Below are 23,616 nucleotides of genomic sequence, written 5' to 3'. Positions count from 1 at the left end.
TAAATTTAGCCTTAAGTTACATTATAGCACACAAGTAAGTAGACCTACTAATTACTGTTCATAACTTGTTTAACAAAATGAAACATATCATGCGACAAGAATCATTAAATTGAAAAAGTGCAAAATAGTAGTTTAATCATTAAGTTTGCATTATAAGGCCAGTAAATAGTACACAAAAAATAAATGAATTCACTAACATATATTATATAGCTAACATTTACATGTGTGATATTTGGTAATTAACACATACCTGATAACTAAAACAAATAACTGGTACAGCTAAAAAAAGCTCTGTCCACACCTCAGGGCTTGTTTTTATTGGTCCTGCTTTATGGTTACCTTCATAGTATTTGTAAATAATTAGAAAAACTACATACAACACAGCAAGGACTCCTACAGAACTAGAAAGAAAAAAAAACAAGGTACTTACAATTTAAAGTTCAATAAATGCTATTTATTTGTATTTCTGAATACAAGTTTCATTTTTAAACAACAAAATGCTCATGCAAACTCTGTCAAAATTTAAATTTTAGCACAATGTGATATTAAAAGAGAAAAGTTAAAGAATACATCCTTAAGCATACCCTCTCCACCTGAATCAAAACTAAGTAAAATATCCGAATTGCAACTTGTCACCAAGGTAGGTAGGTAGGTATTTCTTGTTTATTGGCACAAAGCTACTAGGCTATCTGTGCTAAACAAGATGTAGTAGACTATAACGGTATACGAAAATGAAGGTTAAAAATACATAAAATATGTAAAATTAAGACCTGCCAGGAAGACTGAAGCATTAAGTTCAAACTTGCTGTCAGTCACCTGAAGTTGGTCTTTCCAGTATTGAGTTCAGGTCAAAATAAAATTAGAATGTGTTGAAGAAATCATGCTAAAACAGTATACAGTCCAAAAAAAAAAACCTTAAATTTAGTTAAAAAGATCAATAGCTCTTACAAATTTAAAAACATGAGTGAGGTGGCCAGTATTACCAATGACATTGGTCAATGTCAAGGGCAAACCTACCTTAAAAAATGTTTAAAATGGCATTGTTATTCTCGGTTGTAACAATGGCATGATAATAAAATATGTACAGTCATGACCCGAGTGCCACAAATACCACACATTGGTGCATAAATACCAAATAAAAGGAAGTGGTGAGTTAAGAAAGTGTGACCAATGTGTAGCTTAGCCAAAACAACTTTCTCCCTTTGATCTTTACAGAAAATAAGATGGCCAAAGAGCTAAAGAAGGCTTGATTTGTAAAGCATATTATTTCGTTGCTCACTCCAGATCGACTGCCAACTGGCGTTATAGTTGGGTTTTGATAACTGGACCACAGTCCAGAATAGAGACAGTGGTGATAGAGCCAGAGCAGATGGATTTTGCCTCTTTGTCAGCTAGCTCAATCCCACGAATACCAACATGACCTGGTATCCAAAAAACTGGACAAAGATAGATGATAGGGAAAGATGGGCCAGTTTATTTTGGATATTGATAACAATAGGATGGTAACTAACATGGAATGATGTCAGGGCTAATAAACAGCTGAGGGAATCAGTATAGATCATACAATCCGTATATTGCATAGTTTAAATATGATTTAGGGCAAGAGAAATAGCATACAATTTGGCAGTGAACACAGAAATTGTAGAGGGGATTCTGTGTGCTACAACTGAACTGTAACAAACCATGACAGAATCTACAGTCACCTGATTTTGGAACCATATGTATGTATAGAAATGGATGGATCATTTGAAAGATGTTCAGTAAATAAAGAGCGATATTTCCAATCAGGAGTACTGGCTTTCCATGATGACTCAAAGAAATGTCACAGTTAGGGATAGTAATTAGCCTTGGTGGAAGAGGCTGAACTGTTGATACTGCTATGCTATTCAAAGATATATCCAATTTTTCTAATTGTACCCAAACATGAAGGCTAAAGGGAACAATGGCAGATTTTCTATTATAGAAAAGTGTGGCCCATTGAGGATGGAAAGAAACAACCCCAAGTAGGATGCTGTGGTAAAAAGCAAAGTTTGGAAGCATACATAAAAGACAGTTGCAAAGAGGAAATATACAGAGGGGGTTCATGGGACTCCACATACAAACTTTGGACTGGAGAAGTATGAAAGGCCTCAGTGTAAAGTCAAAGTCCCTGATGGTGGATAGGATCCAGCATTTTCAGTGCTGAGGTTCTGGCAAAACCATAAACCATAGACAAGATTGGATCAGATAAGAGCACGACAAATTTTAAAAATGGAGTACTGATCAGCTCCCCCAAGAGGTGGAAGAGAGGACACAGGATGTTCAGTGTTCTCATACATTTGACACGAAGTTACTTGATATGGGAAATAAATTTTAATTTACAGTCAAATATAAAACCTAAGAACTTTGCTTCAGGGATGACAGGAAGTATAACATCATCAATACGAAGTTCTGGATCTGGATGAATACCCCGTTGACAGCAGAAATGTACACAAACAGTTTTAGGGAGAGAAAGTTGAAAACCATTTGCTGTGGTCCACTTAAGTATATGATTGGTTGCAGTTTGTAGCTGTTGCTCAATAAACCTCATATTTGATGACTGGCATGAGATGTGAAAGTCATCAACGAAAAGACCATTTGCAACTGTAGGGGGTAGCTGTTCACTGATGGCATTAATATTTATAATGAAAAGTGTGACACTCAGAATACAGCCCTGAGGGACTAAGTTCCTGTGAGAAAAAACAGGAAAGTGTTGATCAGTGATGACGAGAAACCCACTTGTTGAGAAATTTATTTGCAAAAACGGCTCGTTTGGGCTGAGAAAACACTTTTACATAGAAGAGCGAACAACGTTTCGACCTTCTTCGGTCATCGTCAGGTTCACCTTTGTGAGCCGTTTTTGCATATAAAAAGGAAAGTGTTGAGCCCACACAGACCTAGAATTGACAGTTCATTATAAATTGCTTAATAAAAAGTGGCAGCTTGTCACGCTAATCGTATGAGTGTAGGTCTAGCAAGATGCCGTATCTCCATGTTGTATCATAAGCTTTTTCTAAATAATAATAAAGAAAGAAACAACATGTTGTTGCTTCAAAAAGGCTTCTCTGACTGATGTTTCAAGGCAAATTAAGTGGTCCATTGTGGAGCATTGTCTTTGGAATCCACACTGAGTGGGTGAGAGAAGGTTGTTTGATTCAAGGAACAAAACAAGATGAGCATTAATCATCCTCTCTAAGGTCTTACTGAGACAACTCCTCAAAGCAATGGGAGGGCAATTTGAAGTATTTTTTGGATTATTCCCAGGTTTAAGAATAGGGAGTGCAATAGCTTGGTGTCAAGCATCAGGAAAGACATTCTCCTGCCATATCTGGGTGAAGACAGCCAAGAGAATAGTAAGAGAGGCAGCAGAAATGTGGCACAGCATCTCATAATGTATATCATCAGGTCCAAATGATGCATTGCCAGATAGATGAAGTGGAATTTTAGTTCCACCAGTATAAGAAGGCAATTGTAGTCATGGGATGATCAGTTGAAAAGGAAAGAGGCAGATCTTCAACTCATGTTTTAATAGCTAAGAAGAAAGGGGATGAGTTTGAAGAGCTAGATACATGAGAGAAACATTCACCAAAAGTATTGGCAATGCTCTAAGCATCAGCAACTTCATGGCCATTGAATACTAAGATAGAAAGAGAGGGCAGAAGTATGCCATCCAATCACCTTCCAGATCTTGCCCCATATGACTTTTGAACTGGTGGTTGAAGAAGTCCTGAAGGTACATTTAATCCAAGATTCCTTCTGGATGTGGTAGGGACAGAGATAGAAGTAGATACTGATTTGTTAACTTTGTTGATTTTGGAGGGCACTAGATTAAGATGTGCTGTTAAGGATTCTGTAGGAGGCACAGAAATGTCTGTCTGGACTCCTACTCTAGTAGTGGAATGGATAACAGTAGCACAAGTCCAAGATGGAATTGGGAATAGTAATTTCTTTGCCTCTGAGTAAGTAATATTATGAACTATCTTGAGACATTGTAATTCTTTCTCTTCCACCCATTTAGGGCAAGAAGTAAAACAAGAAGGATGTGGACCATTACAGTTAACACAATGAGGTTCTAGCTGGCATTCAAAAGCATCACAGTCATTATCAGCACAACAAGCACATATCAAGAAAACACGGCAAGATGTTGAGTGACCAAATCCTTGACAACAAAAACATCTAACATGGTTAGGAATATAAGGCTGTACCTTACAATTCAAATATTCTGACTTGATTATGGTAGGAGAATGTGATGTTGTAAATGTTAATATTAGAACATTTGTTGGCTCCATAATCCCGTCTCTATGAGTAAAAATTTGGCACATGGCTGTAAACCTTGGCTGGTAAAACCTGCAAGAATCTCTGACTCTGGAATGGTCTTTAAATCCCTCTCAACAAAACTCATCTAGAAGAATTCAAAGTAGAATGAGGAGTAACCTCAATAGGAGTAACCCAATGGCCTTCAACTTCAAGAGGAGTTTGAAATGTTGTAATGAACCTGTTTCCACTAAAATGTCCCCAGACCATAATTTTTTTTACCGATTAAGGTGAGCCAGCAAGCCATTCCAAACCCTTCTGAATAAAAAATGGAGATATCTGCCCCATGGGTTTTTCAGTTAAAGAATGTATAATTAAGAATCACAGGACAGATTCAAGTTGTGAGTTTGACCACACAGTCATCAATGCATGGTCATTTGGCAGTAATTGGATTTTTCTCTATGCTGTCATGTTTGTTTATTTTTTTTATTTGAGGGGTATCCATAATAAAAAAAAATAATATTTCAGTGCCCACTGGTCCCAACCACCATGAAGCCCTACAAGGGGATGCACTACAGAGCCATATAAGGTCACTGGAGCAATGCCAGGGTTTTGTGAGCACTATACCTGAACACCAGTATCGGACATAATGTCCACTACACTTGTTGAGGATGTCCTATGCTGGCACTCAGTTGACTCTGGCCCAAATGGACTTGCCAATTGGCCTTTGGGGGGGGGGTACCCCAAGACTGCCTGTCTACAGGAATTCAAGACCAAAGTGGTGTGTTGGAGTTGGACCATTCAACCACCAGGATCCTCTCCTCCCCTTCATGGGTTACCACGCATGGCAAAAAACACAGGTGGATGTTTAGATCCCAGGGAGGTAAACTGAAAGTACAGAACCTTCTCTAATAGGTCCCCTCACCACGTACAGGAATCCACATCGAGGGGACTTGTCACCAAGATCAGTAGGACATTACTATGTGTGACATGGATGGGGCTTTAGGCTATTTTGTCTCGGTTAAAAACTTCCATGAGATAGATGTTATAAAGACAGGTTGAGGAAGGTGTCTTATCTGTGATTCAAGGCAAATCCAAGTCATATCTAGCTAGATATATTCACCAAAAACTGCCTGAAAGATATCCTAATAGGATGTTCTGTACTGCACTTCCAGGTAATACCCCAACCCTACATTTCAAATAAAGCAGATGCTCAGCTGGTCTCTTAATATAGATGGAAAGGCATCACTCACAGAGGAAACTTCACTCTGATATCTGCAGAAGATTGGGACTGAAGAAATACAGATTCTCCAATGCTTGAATGGAAGAACAAATTGGACAAGTACACAATACAGAGACCTCTGCAGAATGTGCGTGAACATTATCATTAGGCACAATCATATAGAAGTGAGTTCCTACAAAGAGACAGTGCCAAAGCAATTTTGCAGAAAACTGCATTTCAATGAAGGCACTGAAATTGGGCAAGGTGGGTTTTAACACTTCATTCTCTCATGATCGATGTTGTTTTCCAGTAAGTGGTTAATCTTTTGTGTTGTTGTCAGTTTGGTGTATTTTGCCTTCTCTTTGTTTAATTGTTTATGATCAATCTGCAATGTGTTGGAATGTGCACAGAAGAAGATACAGATATGGAGGTGCCATCAAATATATGAATGACATAATGGTGATTAAAACCTCAACATACTGAAGGGACTTTTGACATAAATGAGAGACTGCACGACTTTCAGCACACCAGGAATGGAACATTATTGTTGTTGAAAATAGCATAAAGTAGATATGAGATAGCTACAGAAAATGAAGTTACAGTTACATAAAGAGTAATGAAAATACAACAGTGATAAAAGTAATATAGCACTGAAGAAAGAAAAGGCAATCAATTAATGTGACAAGAAACTCAAAAAACAAGGAAAAAAGATGTCTGAACAAAGGTAGTGTTGACGAAAAAATGAATCTATGAATATGTGCTACTACTCACGAGGATTACTGTGGATAGTGGGAAATGTCATCAGTAGACTATTTGTGGAGGGACACAATACTATGACAACTACATCACAAGCTAGTCCAATACACAGATATGTGTAGGGGAAGAAGTCTGTTGATGACTCACAGCATGTACAGGAAATTCCACGACAGTTGAGTGAGAGGTCTTTAGTTGTACAGAGGTAAGTAAGCATTTCTGAAATTTATATTAGACATTACCTTATAATAATAAATGACACAAAAAGGGATTTTGGTGAAGATTCTACACAATATTTTGTTTATGTATTTCTTAATTTAAAATATTCAAATTAGGTGGATACCATAATTATTAAAGTGAGTTAATGAAGCAACTGACTCTTTGAAACCCAATATTTTAAGATTTTATTTCATTACAAAAATTAATCTATTTGGTGATAGTTTTTACACTTGCTCAAATTTATACAAAAAAGAAAAGTCTTGTAAATGACCAACATTCAAAGGTACTAAACTGTACAATGACCGAGAATGAATTACCTACCTTGCATATTTGAGAAAGTCTATTCTCCGAGGAAAACATAATGGCAAGATAAGTAAAACACAGCTGGTTATCATAGTAAAGTTTCTATTCATATACCAGTAGTGGCAGAAGTCATTTCCATATAGTGATGCAAAAACTGAAAGCAAAAAATGTGACTTTAAGGTTACTGAGGTAATCATTACAATTTATTAAATGAAGAGTAATATGTAAGATACTGTCCACAAATACAAACACTTACTGTTAAGAAAACTGAAGTTAGACCATCAGTATTGAGTTTTGGTTAAGACTATAAATGTTTTATATTAGAAGGGGTGTGGATGCTGTGTTTAAAGTCTGGCATAAGTTCAGTCACAGACTAAATTTCTTATAATGAATTAGTCACTAAACTCATTAGAGATATGAGGAATGAAGGTATCTTAAATCCATACTTTACCAATTTAATTTAAAATGCACTTTTATATGAAATTATTATTCAGTATTGTACATTAAACCTCCTTTCTGTATTAAAAGAGAAATCTTCAAAGCTGTCAGTAACCACTCTGACAATGTTTTATCTACATGATGTATAAACCAGTAGAACAAAATTTAAATACAAATGACAACTATTTCTGACAAATTTAGCAAACAAGACTTTCATCACTTCTATCAATATCACAGTAGTAAGGCCATAGTAATGGATGCTGAATGCAGAAATCATTATTTTATTAGGTTTTAATTTAATTACATCAGTTGTTATTCCACTTTTAATGAGACTACAAGTAAACATTACTGTGCATAGATGATCACACATTTAGGTACTACATCTTTAAAAGATAGCATGTTGTGCATAAATATTTATTTTACTACAGTAACATTGGGTATTTTTTATTTTCTATTACTATGCATACATTTTTTTAACACAAAGAGATGATATATTGGTATATAAGTGACTTTTCCATTGCTTTCTAAATGATCTGCATATTATGGACTTTCTTGTGACTATAAAGTGCACAGATTAAATAATTAAGTACATCTGAAAAGCATATATCAAAAATATTACATTCTGTCATCCCTAAAGTAATGTCTGATTTTAGGTTCAGATAAAGGATTTCAAATGCTTTTAATGTTATTGAATAAGTATTGTAAGTTATATTATTATTAATTAATTCTTGTCAACAATTCACAAGTTTCTAAACGCCACTTCTATAAAATTCTTGGGGTTTGGAGGAAAAGAATGTAGAGAGGGTAGTTTTGACATCTTTACGTGTACCAAGCTCTTTTTCATGAAGATAGTTCTGCTAACTTTGGAAAAGATTATAATCAGATGGAGCAAGGTCTGGAGAATAAGGAGGATGTGGAAGTTTTTCCCAATCGAACTATAAACTCTTAGTTAATACTTCAAATTTCAATATTATACAAGTCTTAACTTCTTAATTTCAAAATGAAATGTTTATCCATATTCTCAATTTTAATTTCTCTCTGTCACTTAACATTGTATTCCAAGATATTCATTTTAGATTTTATCTCTACTCTGAGATATAGTATAAAGTTCCATAAACCCAAATGTTTGCTTTACTGAGATATTAAGAAAAACACAACTACACACTGTGCCTCTCCTGTCACATTCAGTTTTTTAAAAAGTATCACTAATTCTTTATGACATTTGGATTATTTATAACAAAAAGATAAAAGATTCTACCTCACTGAATTTTCTACAAGGCTATCTCAATTAGCTGACAGATTTTTGAAATACATGACCTCAGATTTATTGTTTGATATTTTGAAGTTCTCCACAAGCAAGTAGAAATTTTTTAAACTCACTCAACTGCTTAGTTAAAAAATCCATTAAAATACAGCACTTTTAGAATATTAATTTTCTTGTACCAGATAACATTTTGTCTTACATTGCATATTCAAAATTTTAACATTTTTGTGGTAAACCAACACCGTTTAAACAAAGAAAGAAAAAAAGATTATTATGCCTTGTCTTTCCAAGATACAGACATAGGTACTAAGTTTGTTTTATTATGTTTTCCCTTTGTTGTTATAAAACTAATTAAAATATAGAAAATTTTTAAAAAATAAAGTCAAAATTACTCATGACAGTACAGCCAAATTACAAGGTATGATTGTTAATGCTGTTTTCTAAGAGTCTTAAATGCAGCTGTAAAGCTATAAAACTAAATGAACCCTGGTTTGAAAAGTACTAGATCTGGCCATTATCTGAAACCATAGGCAGTTATTCTAGAAAAAAAAAAGAAGGAATTTGGACCATTTTATATTTTTCAAGTTATCATTTTACCCTACACTGCTGATTTTGCTACAGTTAGTATTAAGGTGAAGAAATAGGGGAAAAAAAAAAAGAATAAAACAATTTAACTGAAAATACTTTCAATATCCACAAGTTCTAGAGAATATGCAAATGAAATATAAAAATATGAAAAAAAAAGTCTATTTTACAAATGAAAACTACTATACATCAAAACTAGTTTGAGCAAAAATGACTTCATAAATTCACAGATAAATCTCTAGTAAATCTTTACTTCACAAAAAAGAAATCTGATTTTCTGTATAACAAGCTTGTGAAGTTTACTTCTTGTCAGTTTGTGTGATACATGTACTAAATTACAGTGAACATTAATTCTTCAGAACAGGCTCTCTCCAATGGGTTGAACCTTGTGCATGTAGTTAATTTGAAAGTACCTCTTTCAAACTGGTCTCCAATGATGATAATGAACGTGATACAAGTTCCATAACAATAGAGGATGACTGTGACAGAACATAACTGTTGAACTTTCTTTCCACATACAGATAATACAACATCTTGATAAGTTGAGCTGTTATTTCTATCAGAGCAGTAAGCCAAGATGACCAAAGCACCAACCACAAAAGCTATCAGAACCTATAATCAACAACACAAGGGAACATAACCGGCTGTTATAACTAAAATAAAGTTCTCTACAAATGTTTCTTACTTGATAGTTTTTGGGTGGTTTTTTTTTTGTAATAAACTACCAAAATGACAATATAATTTAAATATTGTTAAATAAGTAATCTGGTACATTTTGATACAAAGATTGGTATGGGCAACAAATATTCAACAGAGATTTGGCCACACTTGGAAAAACTTTAATAAGTACAATATTTGAGCTTGAAAATTGGAGTTTCTCGCAGACAGAATATAGCTGAATTAGCTTTTAATTTAATAGTTGTATATTGATAAACAAAAGCCATAGGACATACTGTAACAGAAAACAAACAAACATTGCTAGAAGCCAACAATCAAAAGTACCATTAACACAAACTGCATTATTTACCCAAATTCAATTAGAGTAGATTAATGTTAACATTTTCTAACATGGAAAATGTATTTGCAATAAGTACTAGTCTCCTATCACCCATAACTATCTCAACCTTCATCTGCCCTCTAGGTATTAGTAAATCTTATGAACATGTATTCTCAGATGAGCTGGTATGGATACTAGCACTTTAATTAAGATAAAGTGCAAAACAATGTTACGACCTTCTTAGATCAACTTCAGGTTAACAATGAGAGTTCACAACCGACTGTTGACGGGCACGTCTTAGGGTTGAGAGTGTAAATGAGTACAGGGTTGTAGGGAGTGTTGCTGGTGGATGTTAGGTTATTAACTAGTATAGGTATAAGGGTGTTCATTTATATTAGTTTAATTTTGGTATTAGTTGCTGTAAAAGTATGGCTTCTTTGAATTTGCATTTGTTTATATTTGTTTACCTACATAGTACCTGGGTGTTTTCTATGGTGATATTGTGTTTATTTGATTTGCAGTGTTCAAAAAAAATTTTTTTTTGTTCTTTAAACCTAGTTTCCATTTTTCTGTTTGTTTCTCCAATATAGAAGTCATGGCAGTTGTTGCATTGTATTTTATAAATTATATTGGTGTTGTGTTTCTCAGTGTAGTTTTTACCCAGTATGGACTTTAGTTTTGTAGTTGGTTTTTTGAATAAATTTGGTGTTTACTAAAATGTTGTGTTTTGTTGTAAGCTTTTTTCCAAATGTTGCTTATTTCTCACTGATGTCAAGAATATATGGTGTGTGTAGCAGTGTAAGGTTTTGTAGTTTGTTATATCTTGGGATTTATTACTGTTTATGGTCTAGGTGTGTGCATATAATTTTTTCAATGGTTTATTTGAGGAAATTTGTTGATGTTGATGAAGTGTTGTTTTATTTTGTTGATTTCATCGTTAATTTTATCAGGTGAACATTGTTTTGTGGCTGTGTTTATTTGGTTTCTTAATATGCTGAGTTTTTGTTTTGTTTCATGTGCTAAGTCTCAGAGAATATATAGTCCAGTATGGGTGACTTTTCTGTAGATTTCTGTTTTGAACTGTGTATCGGTTCTTATGACCTTGAAGTTGAGAAATGCTATTTGGTTAGGTTTTTCCTGTTCACAGAGGAGCTTAATGCTGACTGAGGCATATAGAGTTAATGTGATAAGAAAAACCAAACAAACTAAGTGTGTGTTCTGTAGATGTGAATCCAGCAATTTATCATCAACATATCTGTATCAGTATAGTGGTTGGTGTGAGACTGAACTGATCTATTGTAATTCAATGTGTCATGAAAATGTTGGCTAGAACTGGTGACACGGGATTGCCCATACTTTGGCTATTTATTTAGATAGTTCCCCTGCTATGTATTTAACAAGGTTAAATGATTCATAGGTTAACATTATGGGCTGTAGTGGACAATCAGGTTTTTGAGGTTTGGAGGTGCCATATAGTTCTGATGTACATGAGTCGGTCCTAAGTAGATAAGAAAAAAGGTTTTCTGAGATTGTGTTTTTTTTTTTCATTTGTAGTAATATTTTAGTTAATTGGATTTCATGTGATTTTGTTGGATTTGAGTGTATTAGTTTAAATTTGTTTAAAAATGAATATACTCATTTTTTTGAATATATTCATTTGTGATCATTATAACTATAGCATTACCTTTATATGCTTTCAGGATTTTGATGTTGTCTTGTTTTAGCTTGTTTATAGAATTAATATCTTTTTGTGCAAAGTTGTTTTTTTAGTTTTCTGTGAAATTATGTTGATGGTTTTGTGTGAAACTTCTTTGAAAAGTTATTCAAGATACTGTTTTTGAGGTGTTTTGGGGAAATAGATGTTTTCAGTTCTACCTGGAAAGATAGGTTGTTGGTTGTCAATTGAAATATTGAAGCTGTTTTCTTTCTGGTGGTTGTTCTCCATTGTTTTGTGATGTTTTCAGTTTGCATATAATGGATCACTAATCTTTTAGCTAAGTCTTCCAAACAGGCTTTCATTTCAATAGACAGGATATTTCTAGGTGTTACTGCAAAGTTAAGTCCTTTGTTAAGCAGAGTTATCTCTTTGTTGCTTAACTGTCAGTTGAACCTGTTAATTATGAGGTTGATTGATGGTTCATTACACAATCCCGTAGCCATTTACAGTCTCTTTGTTAACCTGAAGATTATCTAAGAAAGTCGAAACGTTGCTCTGTACTTTATTTTAATGAAAGTGCTAATACCCATACCAGCAGTCTTGAGAATACATTTTTACTTCAAGTGGGTTTCTCGTTGTCACAGATCTTATGAACAGCACACCCTATAGTTTTTGCAGCAACATGTGCTGATCATGTGATTACCCTTCACCAATCACATTGCCCCCTCTATACTAGCACACATAGCTCTTTACCACTGCAGCACAATCCACACTTTTGGAATTGGTATACACCAATCCAAAAACACCAACAAATTAGTTGGGATTAGGGGTGGGAAGTGGGAAATACATTTTCAGTATTAGAAAACATTAACTTTCAAAATGGTACTTACTTTTCTCCCTCAAAGCTAGAATCCCACACCAGAAGGATGGAGGGACTGATGAAAGTGCAAAAACAAATAATCAAGATGTGAGCAACCACTATGAAAACAAGCAGGTATGCCATAATTAAAATATGAGGATTACCTGTGGAGTATAGCATTACTTCTGGAACAGGTATGCTCTTCACCCAATGAAGAAGAAAAGACATTGCTAGAGCTTGAGGACCATACATAAATACAGAAAATATCCAGGGAAAGCACACTGGGATACAACATATTATGCAAAGTGTGATCCAAGGGCAAAAAGAACATTGAAGCAACTTGCATAAGTTTGTAAATTCAACAAGTGAAGTCTGTCTGTGTAAAAACATCCAGGGGAAGCACCTTGGTATACAATGAAATATGTCAAGTGTGGTTCATCGTGTGTGCAGAAAACGTTCAGTAGAGGCACCTTGCATAACAGACATAGCACTATAATATGTATAATAGGCAACATAATGATGTCAGATCTCTTCTCATCAAGTGAGTACATATGGTTGAAATTTTGTTATGGTATAAATACCACTAGTGAGGAAGCCTCCACAGTCCACCACTCTAGCAAATGAGAACATGAAGTGGCAAGGACTCCCATGCTCCACAAAAGGAAAGGGATGGAGGGATGCACCTGGGCAGGGTCTGGAGGCACTGTAATGAGAGTTTGAATTTCCCCATTTTGAAAAGCATAAAGAATTGGACAGTAAGATTCATAAGGTTAGTGAGAATGAACAAAAATCCCTATCTGATTTACTCATGAAGTCCATGAGTGACAGTCTTCAGAAGATATGTGTACTGATAAATACAGATACACCTCAAGAAAAGCATCTAGTGTTCTTGCAGAAACACCACATGTCTACAGTGAATGTTAGAAAGTAGATTCATCATACCTGGCGAGGCAACACTCGTCACAAAGTGGGATCCAGAAATTCAAAGGCAAATTCTTTCTGAAATAATACAAAAAAAAAAAAGTCTACACATTCCAATTAAAGGCAGACAAATGTGCAGAGAATCACCACAGGTGGAAGACTATACCTGATTGAAATGGATATAGAGATATTGTGCAAATAGCATGCAATGAACACATTGTGAGTTGTCCACATTCTTGCTTGTGCAACCTCTTCCAAAGGGCTGTAGATCCAAGCAGCTAAAGACAAAGTAGCATGGCATATCCAGTGTAATGACACATTAAACAGCTGATGATCTTCCCTCAACAAGTTAGGATAAGCTAGTTGGATGAGTTTCTGAACCCAACCATTTTGGGTAACAGGAAAATTATCACAGGAAACAGATGGACTCAAGTGTGTTAAAAAGGCAAGAATGGGAACCCCCAAAAAGATTCAGTTCCAGACACATAATAACAAAGGGAAAGGAAAGAACAAAAAGATGATTGGGATCAAAACAGGAATCTAAATGGGAAATAGCAGGGAAGAAAAAAAGGAGAGAATGTAAAACAATCCTTATGAATAGCAGATGTCTTGGGTAGAAAGCAATAATCACGATAAAGGAAAACAAGAAACATGGTAAAGGATGTGTTAAACGTTGATAGCATAAATATCAGAATGATGATGACCACTAGTAAGAAGGAGAAGAAAATAGGTCTTAAGGAAAGGATGGTACAAAGAATAAGAAACAGGTTTGAAAGGAGAATGGGCAAAGACAAAGAATTACACTAAGATACCAATCTGAAAACCTGAAAGGACAGGGTAAATGAACAATACAAAAAAAAATAGAAATAATGGAAGGAGAAAGATTTATAGAAACTGGAGAAGCAAAGTGTGGGACATAGCAGCATGACATCTAGAAAAAGTGGACACACAAATCTTGATCAAACTGTCAGGTAAAAACCTTGACAAGTGAGAAACTGTAGGTAAAGAAAAAAGGAATCCCTGGAAGAAAGGTAGACTAATGATGCTGATACACAGACAATGAGAAAAGACATATGGAATGAGCAAGCAAAGAAGCTACATGGTAATGATTCCCCAAGAAGAGGCAATTGACTGGACAAAAGCCACTTTTAAAAAACATGTCCAATTGAGGTTGCTGGACAGAGGTAAAAGTTGTTGCTGCTCCAGAAAAAACCAAAAAACTACAAGAAACTAACTGAGCAGACCAATACAGAACAGCTAGCAACACACAGCAAGTGTTAAAGAAGAATTTTGGAGAGGAGTCTTATTAGAGGGTAAGCATACAGATGAAGCCACTCCAACCCTTACTGAATGCATCTACTCCTAGGACAAATGAGGCATAACCATAGAAGAACACACCCACTGAAGAACCCCCATAAGAAAGGACTGCTCCATTGGAAAAAGATTCTTGTGGCAAGGCAGACAGTCTGGAACCAGATTTATAGCATCATGAACATGACAGGTCAAGAGTTTGACATTATAGCTGTGAGCCCAACATTATAGGTGGGCAAGTGTAAAAAAAAAAAAAAAAAAAAGGGTCTTGGACTTGGGACACCCTTGTTTGGAGATACAACTAAATTAACTATAACTACCTGCTTTTTTAAGGGTGGGAGGAAATGAGTGAGAGTCCAATGAACCCCCACAGTTCCCAATTGTTGATATAGTAAGTAGATTCTTCAATGGACCACTGACCCAAAATCTCCTGAAAGTTGAGAGAAGCCCCCAACACACTAAAGAAGCATCTGTGATTATATGCATGTTGGGATGAGGTGGAAGAAGTGGAACCTCTACCATGATAAAAGCCCTGTTGAACAACTGATTAAATTTGGTCTTGATCCCTGAAGGAAAGGAAATTGGATAATCCGAGAGATTGGAGAAGTTCTGCTGGCCAAGAAGCATCAAATGAAGGGAATGTACATGTGATTGACCCAAGGGAATGAGAACATCAAGAGAGGCCCACATCCACAAAAGAGAACCTCTCGAGCAGGAAGAGAAGGTAAAGACAGAGCCCAAGTGACTGCTTATTTCATATACAGGAGCCAAAGTTGAGAAGCTTATGCCAGACCAGGATGTGAATTGAAGAGGACCTCCAAATGTATGAAGTACTGAGTGGGAGTGAGAAAGGACTTCTTCACCTAGATGAGAAACCCCACTCAAGCAGACTTCCACAGAAGGAAGCAGGTGTGAATGACAGATTGGACTTGGGAAGATGTAAGCAAGAGATAGTCTCCATGTAATTATGAGTCCAAAGACCCAACAGAACACAATAGGAAATGAGTCAAAATGAACAGTCGTGCAAGAAACTTGTAAACATCTTTGCTGTGGACAAACCAAACATAACAAGGAATGGTGATAGGAAAGTAAGTATCAGTTATGTTGAATTTGACCATTCAAAGATTCTGGAAGAAAATACACAAAGAGAGGGGTAGGATGAATCCATGGTGAATTGGGGTGTGTCCAGAAAGGTATTTAGCTGGGGCAGATCAATGATAGTTTCAAATCTCCCATCTTTCTGGGAACAACAGAAAAATAGGAGGAAAACCTGGATGAACAAACAAGATATTCTACACCACAGTGAAGAAGATGGAGAACTGACTCTGCTAGATGACTGGACAAGACATGATCTTGAAGAGAAGGAAAAAAATATGGGAAAATGAACAGGAACATTGGGAGTATGGAAGAGAGAAGGGCAAAGAAGAAGGAACGTGAGGCACTCAAACAGGTAAAGACGGAGCAGAATCAGTAGGGCAAGACAAGAACCAAAGAACAAGGAAGAATGCAATTTTGTCACACTGACCCTGAATTCCAAAGACTAAGGAAGACCCCCAAATGCCATTTTTGTCCAGAGATGGGGCCTGACAAAGTTCCTACAATGATGAAAGGGGAGACTCATCCATACAAGTAACACATTATACCTGATTAAATTCCAACAACACAAGATTCTCAATGGCAAGGGGCAATGTTGAAGCCATCAGCCATGCCATAGTAAGAAACAGGACAATCCAGAGATCACCCCACAACTGATCAAAAAACTGGAAGACCTGAGACAACAACTGTAAAGAAGAAAGAACACATGAAAGATTGGTCAATTGAATATGAATCACAGTAAATTGGGACTTAAAAATGAACCAAGGCATCAGAATTAGAATTCCACAAGGGAAGGAGAGGATATAAACACTGAGAACCAAAATATGGGTTCATATTGGTAGGCAAAAGAGAATTGGTCCAGAAGCCAAAAGGAATAAGAGTACACCAACTCCAGATTATACTTGAGCAGAAAAAAACATTGAGTATGAACAAAAATGTTGGGAGAGGGAGGAAAATAATAACACTCAGAACAAGGCTTTCCACCCAGCAAGGAAGAAGACTCAAGGGCTAAATGGAAAGCAAGTAAAATTTGAAAAACCTGACCAATAACATGCAAGAAATGAGTGGTTAGCAGAACCTCCAGACTGTCAGTACTATGGTACTGTAGGAAAAACAAAAACAAGTCAAAATTGTTCTCCCTCTGAAGAAAAGTGTTCCCAGAAGAAAGTCCTGGAGGAAGAGAGAATAAACGGAAAAAAGCAACAAAAGTGTTCAACTCCCACAGAAGTAAAACCTGAATCTCCTTAGCCAAAATTGGCAACATGTCATGCCTTTAAATTATAATATTAAAGAAACTACTAAATGAACAAGTAATTTCAACTGAAGATGAAAACTAGTACAAAAACATTTCAAAATTTGCTTAAAGAACAACTGAAAAGTGTAGTACTAATTGAGAAAGTGAGGATTGTGCTGCAATGGTAAAGAGAGCTACCTGTGCTAATATAGTATGTGCCAAAAGGGATTGGTGGAGAGTGGTCAGGTGATCAGCATATGATGTAATGGTACAACAACAACAACAAAAAAAAAAGGGATGAAATATTGGTGCACGTTTTATAAGATTTACCAATCCCTAGAAGGAAAATAAAGGTTGAGATAACTGTGGGGAGAAGAGGTAGTCCTATTTCAGAAACCTGCATTTAGTTTCAGTAGTTTGAACTAGATGCTTTAAACTACTACAAGTTAACAACTTTGTTACATTACCCAAAATTAATTACTATAAATAATTTAAAATCACTTTTAGAAAATATCTGTATGGATCTTTAAGAGCATCCCCTCTACTATTGTATGTTTCAATGGCAAAAATATTAGAAAACAAACTATAAAATTACTGGTGTGATAAGCTACAGTTCTATTTACTTCATGGTTTCATAGCTTACAACTGGATATAATAAAAACTTGTAATGTGTGGAATTTATCTCATAAATGACAGTATTGCAATATCCAAATAAATTCTCTTGTTTTCCAAGTAAACTCTAAAAAATATTTTACATTCATATTCTGCTATCTTAAAGTAAAAATGTTTCAAAGATGCAGGACAACATGAATATAAAACAATGGCTAATAAATACTGTCATGTATTACATATTACTTTTATTAGAGCTATGTAGATAGATACTGCACATTCTACCCAATACATTTCTAGACTTTTAATCAATAACTTTTGCTAATTTTTTAAATAAAAAACAGAGTATCGGTCATACTGCAATGTGCTTCAGGGTAAACGAAAAAGCAAAAGGTCAAGATGTGATGTAGCCAGGTAAAAATTCCCAGATAAGCACATACACACACACATGCACAAATGTCAGCAAATTACCTTTGACCTAGAAGGATCATTGGCTGAAATTTTAATGCTTTAAACACATTAAACAAAACAACAACAAATTTACTTTGTTTTCAACTTCATTGCAGCAATGTAGGGATATCATGTAAATCAGGTAAGTGGGTTAGGGTGTTGTCAGTGAAAATCCTAAGCATTCATAAAGCCAAAAGTATGAAAAGATATCATAAAAATAAAAAAGAGGAAACTTATGTACATTTAGTTTGGTTCACTTTTCAGAGAAGTGGTGAAAATCAAGCATACTGGGGTGATTTTTATTTCAATGTATTCCAATTCATAAACTTGTGTGTTTAATAACTGCCATGCATTTTATCCAATCTTCTGCTATTTCACACACACACAGCAGCACTCAACATCGTTTTGTCAGGCCATACCAAGAAATCAGTTAAGAGATACTTTTCAGAGCACAGTACACTCATAGACAGTCTTGGCATTGACCTTATGACATCAGAAATGATGAAGTATGTTGAAAATCTAGTATGTAACATTTTTAACCTGCTGTTGAAGCTGACAGCATTAACCAAAAAAGAGTGGTCCAGTTTAGAAAATTTTCGCAGTTAGACGAACTACCTCCAAATTGTGATTCTCTTAAGTTTTATATCATGAGAGTACACTACAAGGTTTTTATCTGGTTACAAGTACACATTCTATTTCAACACACCTCCCACTGTGAGTGATTACAACTGGGTACTTGAAAATGGTCAGTTATAGTTCATTCTGTTCCCTCTATCTCCAGTACCACAAGTATGTGAAGAACTGACCATGTGTCAGTCCAAGACAAAATAATCAACAAGGATACAAGTGTTAAGAGATAAAGATGGGATGCTATGGAGCTTGCAAATGTGTAGGTTGTTGTACGAACATTAACAACTAGTTTTTCTCCTTATATATAAGGTTTTCTATGTTATATAATTAAAAGTTATCCTCTACAACTGAGTGTTGACTTTGTGTTTCAATGCAATTATGAAACATTGAAATAACAGCCCATATGCATAAATACATGCAGTCTTTGAGGATCCCTTTTGGTTATTTTTTCAGTTTGTTTGGAAGAAAGAGAAAAATTTAGATTTGTAATGACCATTTTTTGAGCTAACTATTCACAAACTGCATACTAAAAGAATATTTAACTATATAATAAAAGATATATAACCAAACATCAGGGGTAAATGGCCCTCATTTTATTTTTCAATTTTGAGTGTGATGAAGCCATTTACCAGGCAGGTAAACAAAAGGTTCTAGTTCAGCACCCTCAAGTTGCCCCAAATCAATTATTTGCCATAAATTACCACAGAAATGCTTGATTCATTTTGTTTTTAAATAAATCACACTGTGATTTACTAAAGCACTCAATAAATGTTTACTTGGAAACTGTTAACTTAACCAACTGCAACACAATTGCACAAGTATAAAATAACTTCCTTACAAGGAATTCACCTGTGTATGCTCATAGTTAAACAGTAAAGTGGGTTACAGTAAATCCTTCTATTTTTCTATGATTACTTTAGCATTTATGAATTAAATATCTGAAAGCTAGTTTCACATTTTCAACAAACTCACTGCTTGAACTATAATGGATACAAGTATTCCTCCAGCCTTATCAAATGCCTGTGGAAAATCAAGAAGTCCAGCTCCAAGAGCAGCATTGACAACCAGGAAAACAGCAGCATACCAACTGGACCCTAATTAAAGAAAAAAAAAAATTGTAACATTTAGCATCAATTGTACAAAACAGTAATTCTGTACTGAAAACAGAGAATGATACTGAAGGATTTAATGTTAATATATTCACTAGAAAAATAAATGTACTGACTGTTGATATTCAAACAATCCCCTTAGTTTCACTTACTATTATCTGTGATATTTACCTGTTTTACTGGTAGGATTTTTTTTTTACTTGTTCAGATATTTGATTTAAGCACTAACTACTGTTGTTCTAACCACGTTCAAGATTAAGTACTATTAACCCTTAAACAGCAGTAATGTTGTAAGTTGCATCATCAGTTGATGATGGCTGCCATTTAAGGGTTAGACTTTGATAGCTATAATGTTTAGACAGCTTGAATCATGTTAAGGTAAACAACTTTTTCTTTTTTTTAATCTTCAAATTGATACAAATTTGTCATTCTTTTTCTGTATTGTGTCCTTGCTTTACATAGATGAGTACAAAATTCACAGATACAAACACTTTGTTAATACAAATTTTATCTTTCCATAACACACAGTTTATAATTCACCCACCTTGTACACACAAAGAATTAAATCATGGAAAACACGAGACTTGTTGGTCCTCCTGGGTTGTTCCTTTAAATAAGTTCTGAAAATAAAATACTCAAAACCAGCCCTTATCATTCACATATTCAACAAGCCTTCTCTTAAACTCTTAAAGTAACTGCATCTACCACATCTGAAGGCAACCCATTCCAAAGGACAACCACCCCCTTAAAAAAAATAAAGCTGTCTTAGCTGAAGATGACTTCCACTATGCCAAAACACTTATTATATTTGGTCTTGTATTGAGGTCAAAACATCATACAGGTACATCAGTTGACAGAAAAGTATACTTTGCATACAGTGACAATTAGACAATTTTTGACATTTGTTAAAAATTAATAAAACAAATATTTATTAAGGCAAAATACTTATAGCAAGTTCAGGGAACACTCATTCCTTCTTTCCAAACAAAAGCTAAATGAGCCCAAAAAATTTCCACTCAATACTTGTTCTAATAAGAATGGTTTGTAAAACAAAAGTAGTTAATGAATCTGAAGTAGAGATATGCAATTAGGGAAATTTGCTATTTGATTAATTGTTACATTCATTAATCAATTATACTCAACAAACTGATTATTCACTTATGAGACTATTCTTCCTATTTTCAATTTGTTTTCTTCTTTTTAAAGAAATGTTCAATCTAGCCTTCATTTAATCTGATGACATTTTCTAGGGCAACAATATAAGTTACATTATTATTGTGTTGTGCGAAACCTTTATCAAGATGAAAATACAATTAGTTATTAGCAGTTTCTCAATACACATGACTATTTTTAAAAGTCATGAAAATACTTTTTTTCAGTACCTAATGAAAATCTTCAATTTACTTAAATTCTCAACTAATCAGGATTAGTTTCTCTTTTGCCCAATTAAAAAAAATTAACTTTCTGAACTTTGAAAATAAAATACTATCACTCTTTACCTCCATGTTATAGTACCTCAAATATAACTATACAATACGAACTTGTACCTCAATTCTTATTCACTTCTACCACCTAATCCATATCCATGCTGGATGGTAAAGCTCATTTCCAAGTGTGAAAATTATGCTACTGTTTCATGTTTTATAGTTATGTTTAAAAAAGGGATAACACAAGTTATGAAGTTGAAGAAAAAAAACCTTGTATTTCCATAATTAGACAGCACAAGTGATTCGTCTAATTAATCTCACAAATCTACATATTTACTAAATTAAAATCAAAAAGGCAAATATACAATTTATGAATTAGAAATTTAATTACATTATAAGTAAAACAATTCCCAAAACTCTACTGTTATACAACATAAATATTTTCCAGTTTTATTTTACCACCAAATGACTGATTTAATAAAATCAATTATTTGTATTTAGGTTTTCAAGCTAAAAGACTAAAGAGGCAGAAGTAAGCCTCCTAAAAATTGTTAGTTTTTGAAAAGAACCACATTTTGTTAAAGATTAAAAAAAGCAAGATAACAAATAATCTTGTCCATTCAGATTCTGCCTAATCCCAAAACAGATTAACATATACTGATTCCAGTGTCCTAAATCCTTTAAATTACTACATCTTGCAATTGTTACTATACAAATGTATTTAAACTATTCTACCTATCCAGCTGTATAAAATCATATTTTTATACCAAAACACAAATTCCTTATGCTCTTAACATTTTTGATATTATTTGAATGTTTTACTTTAGTAAAAGAAAAAACTCCAACTGCATTCAGTGGCAGTGTCACATATCCAGACATTTAACTGTGATATTTACTACAGTATACTAAAATTCTTTGTTATGTCTGACAATTTTTTTTTTCTATAATAACTGCTAAAAGTTTAACTGTTTTGACAAAAAACAACTTTTATACTAAGTACATATGTCAACATTACTTAGAGAGGTTGTGTCATTAATTATCATAAACACTCAGCAAGTCATTCAGTGGTAAAACTCATGTGCAAATGATCCTTTAACTTTAAAGTATACACAAGTAAAACAAAAGATATTAAAAGTGAGATTTTATAGTGTAACTGCTAGAATGATATGCTGTTACTACAAAAAAAATTAAACTGAAAGTTCAATACTTTGTCAGTTAATTTTGATAAATCTTTCTTTAAATATTATTAAGTTGAAAGAGTTAATGGTAAAAGCAGTAACAACAGTGACACTAATAATCAAGAACAATATAAACTAAAAACCGCTGCTTTAAATTAATCATTCAAAACATTTATAGTTATTAGTAAGAATATCTCCACAAACCTTTAGTTTTATGCTGTTGCTTGAAATTGCTCATTACTATATCTCTTTCTGTAGAAGAAGAAAATTCATCTGTCAGTTCAACACTGCTAGTGCTATCACAAAAAAACAACGGGAGTGGGCGTACATCAACTGTTTCATCATATTTTGGTCTATTTAAGCTTTCACGTGATGCTTCATTTGTTTGAAATTGAACAGACATGTTGAGCTTTCAACTTGAAGCTAAAAACAAATTTTCGAATAGAACTAAAAATAAGTGTAAAATATACTTAACAAATTATTATTATTACACCTTCCACTTCATTATTTACTTGACTAATGTTTATTAATGCTAGATAACAAAGAAACAAAATTTCCTTAACTAAACTTTATCTGTCAAACACCAAATCCCTCCCAGTTCTACTGAACTCAATTAGAGATAGAAGCGCTACCTTCAAAATAAACATACTGCAATAAAATTAAAATAATTACAATTTTTATTTAAATCAGAAAGTTTATATTTTTTCTTTTATAAAAGTTTGTATAAATATACCTTTTAACTTTTCATAATCATTATTAATTTTTTTAAAATATGTTGTTTGAAGGATTTCAAAATATTGGATGAAAAACTAGAATAATTAAAAATATGAATAACAATTAAAAGCAAGAACGTTTCGTCGGCGTTCCCTTTGCCAATATAAAACATAATGTATAACAAATTCTTGGCGTGTAATTTTTTAATGCAAAACTACAGAATAGGTTACCTGCGATCTGTCCACCACAAATTTAACGTGTATACCATAATGAAAGAGTTTTCCCAAAGCCAGTGAATCTATTATTTGGTCGAATTAACCAAAGAGATGGCGGTGGAAGCTGTTAATTAGTTGCATTTCTTATATTCGA

General features: G+C 34.1%; 1 pseudogene across 1 annotated transcript in view; it reads right to left on the bottom strand.

The window, feature by feature from the left end:
- LOC143250334 (sodium-coupled neutral amino acid transporter 7-like) overlaps positions 1-23,131 on the bottom strand; it is a 74,994-nt pseudogene extending 51,863 nt beyond the window's left edge. The window contains exons 1-5 of the transcript XR_013028144.1: positions 22,738-23,131; positions 19,792-19,913; positions 9,470-9,668; positions 6,788-6,923; positions 251-401 (exon numbers count right to left, since the gene is read on the bottom strand). The product of XR_013028144.1 is annotated as a sodium-coupled neutral amino acid transporter 7-like (transcript). The remainder of the gene's footprint in view (positions 1-250; positions 402-6,787; positions 6,924-9,469; positions 9,669-19,791; positions 19,914-22,737) is intronic.
- Positions 23,132-23,616: the final 485 nt, after the last annotated feature.

Source organism: Tachypleus tridentatus, chromosome 5 (genome assembly GCF_004210375.1).
Source record: "Tachypleus tridentatus isolate NWPU-2018 chromosome 5, ASM421037v1, whole genome shotgun sequence".
Lineage (NCBI taxonomy): Eukaryota > Metazoa > Arthropoda > Merostomata > Xiphosura > Limulidae > Tachypleus > Tachypleus tridentatus.
Note: the sequence above shows the minus strand (reverse complement) of the source record. Positions and strands in the feature narration are given on the sequence as shown.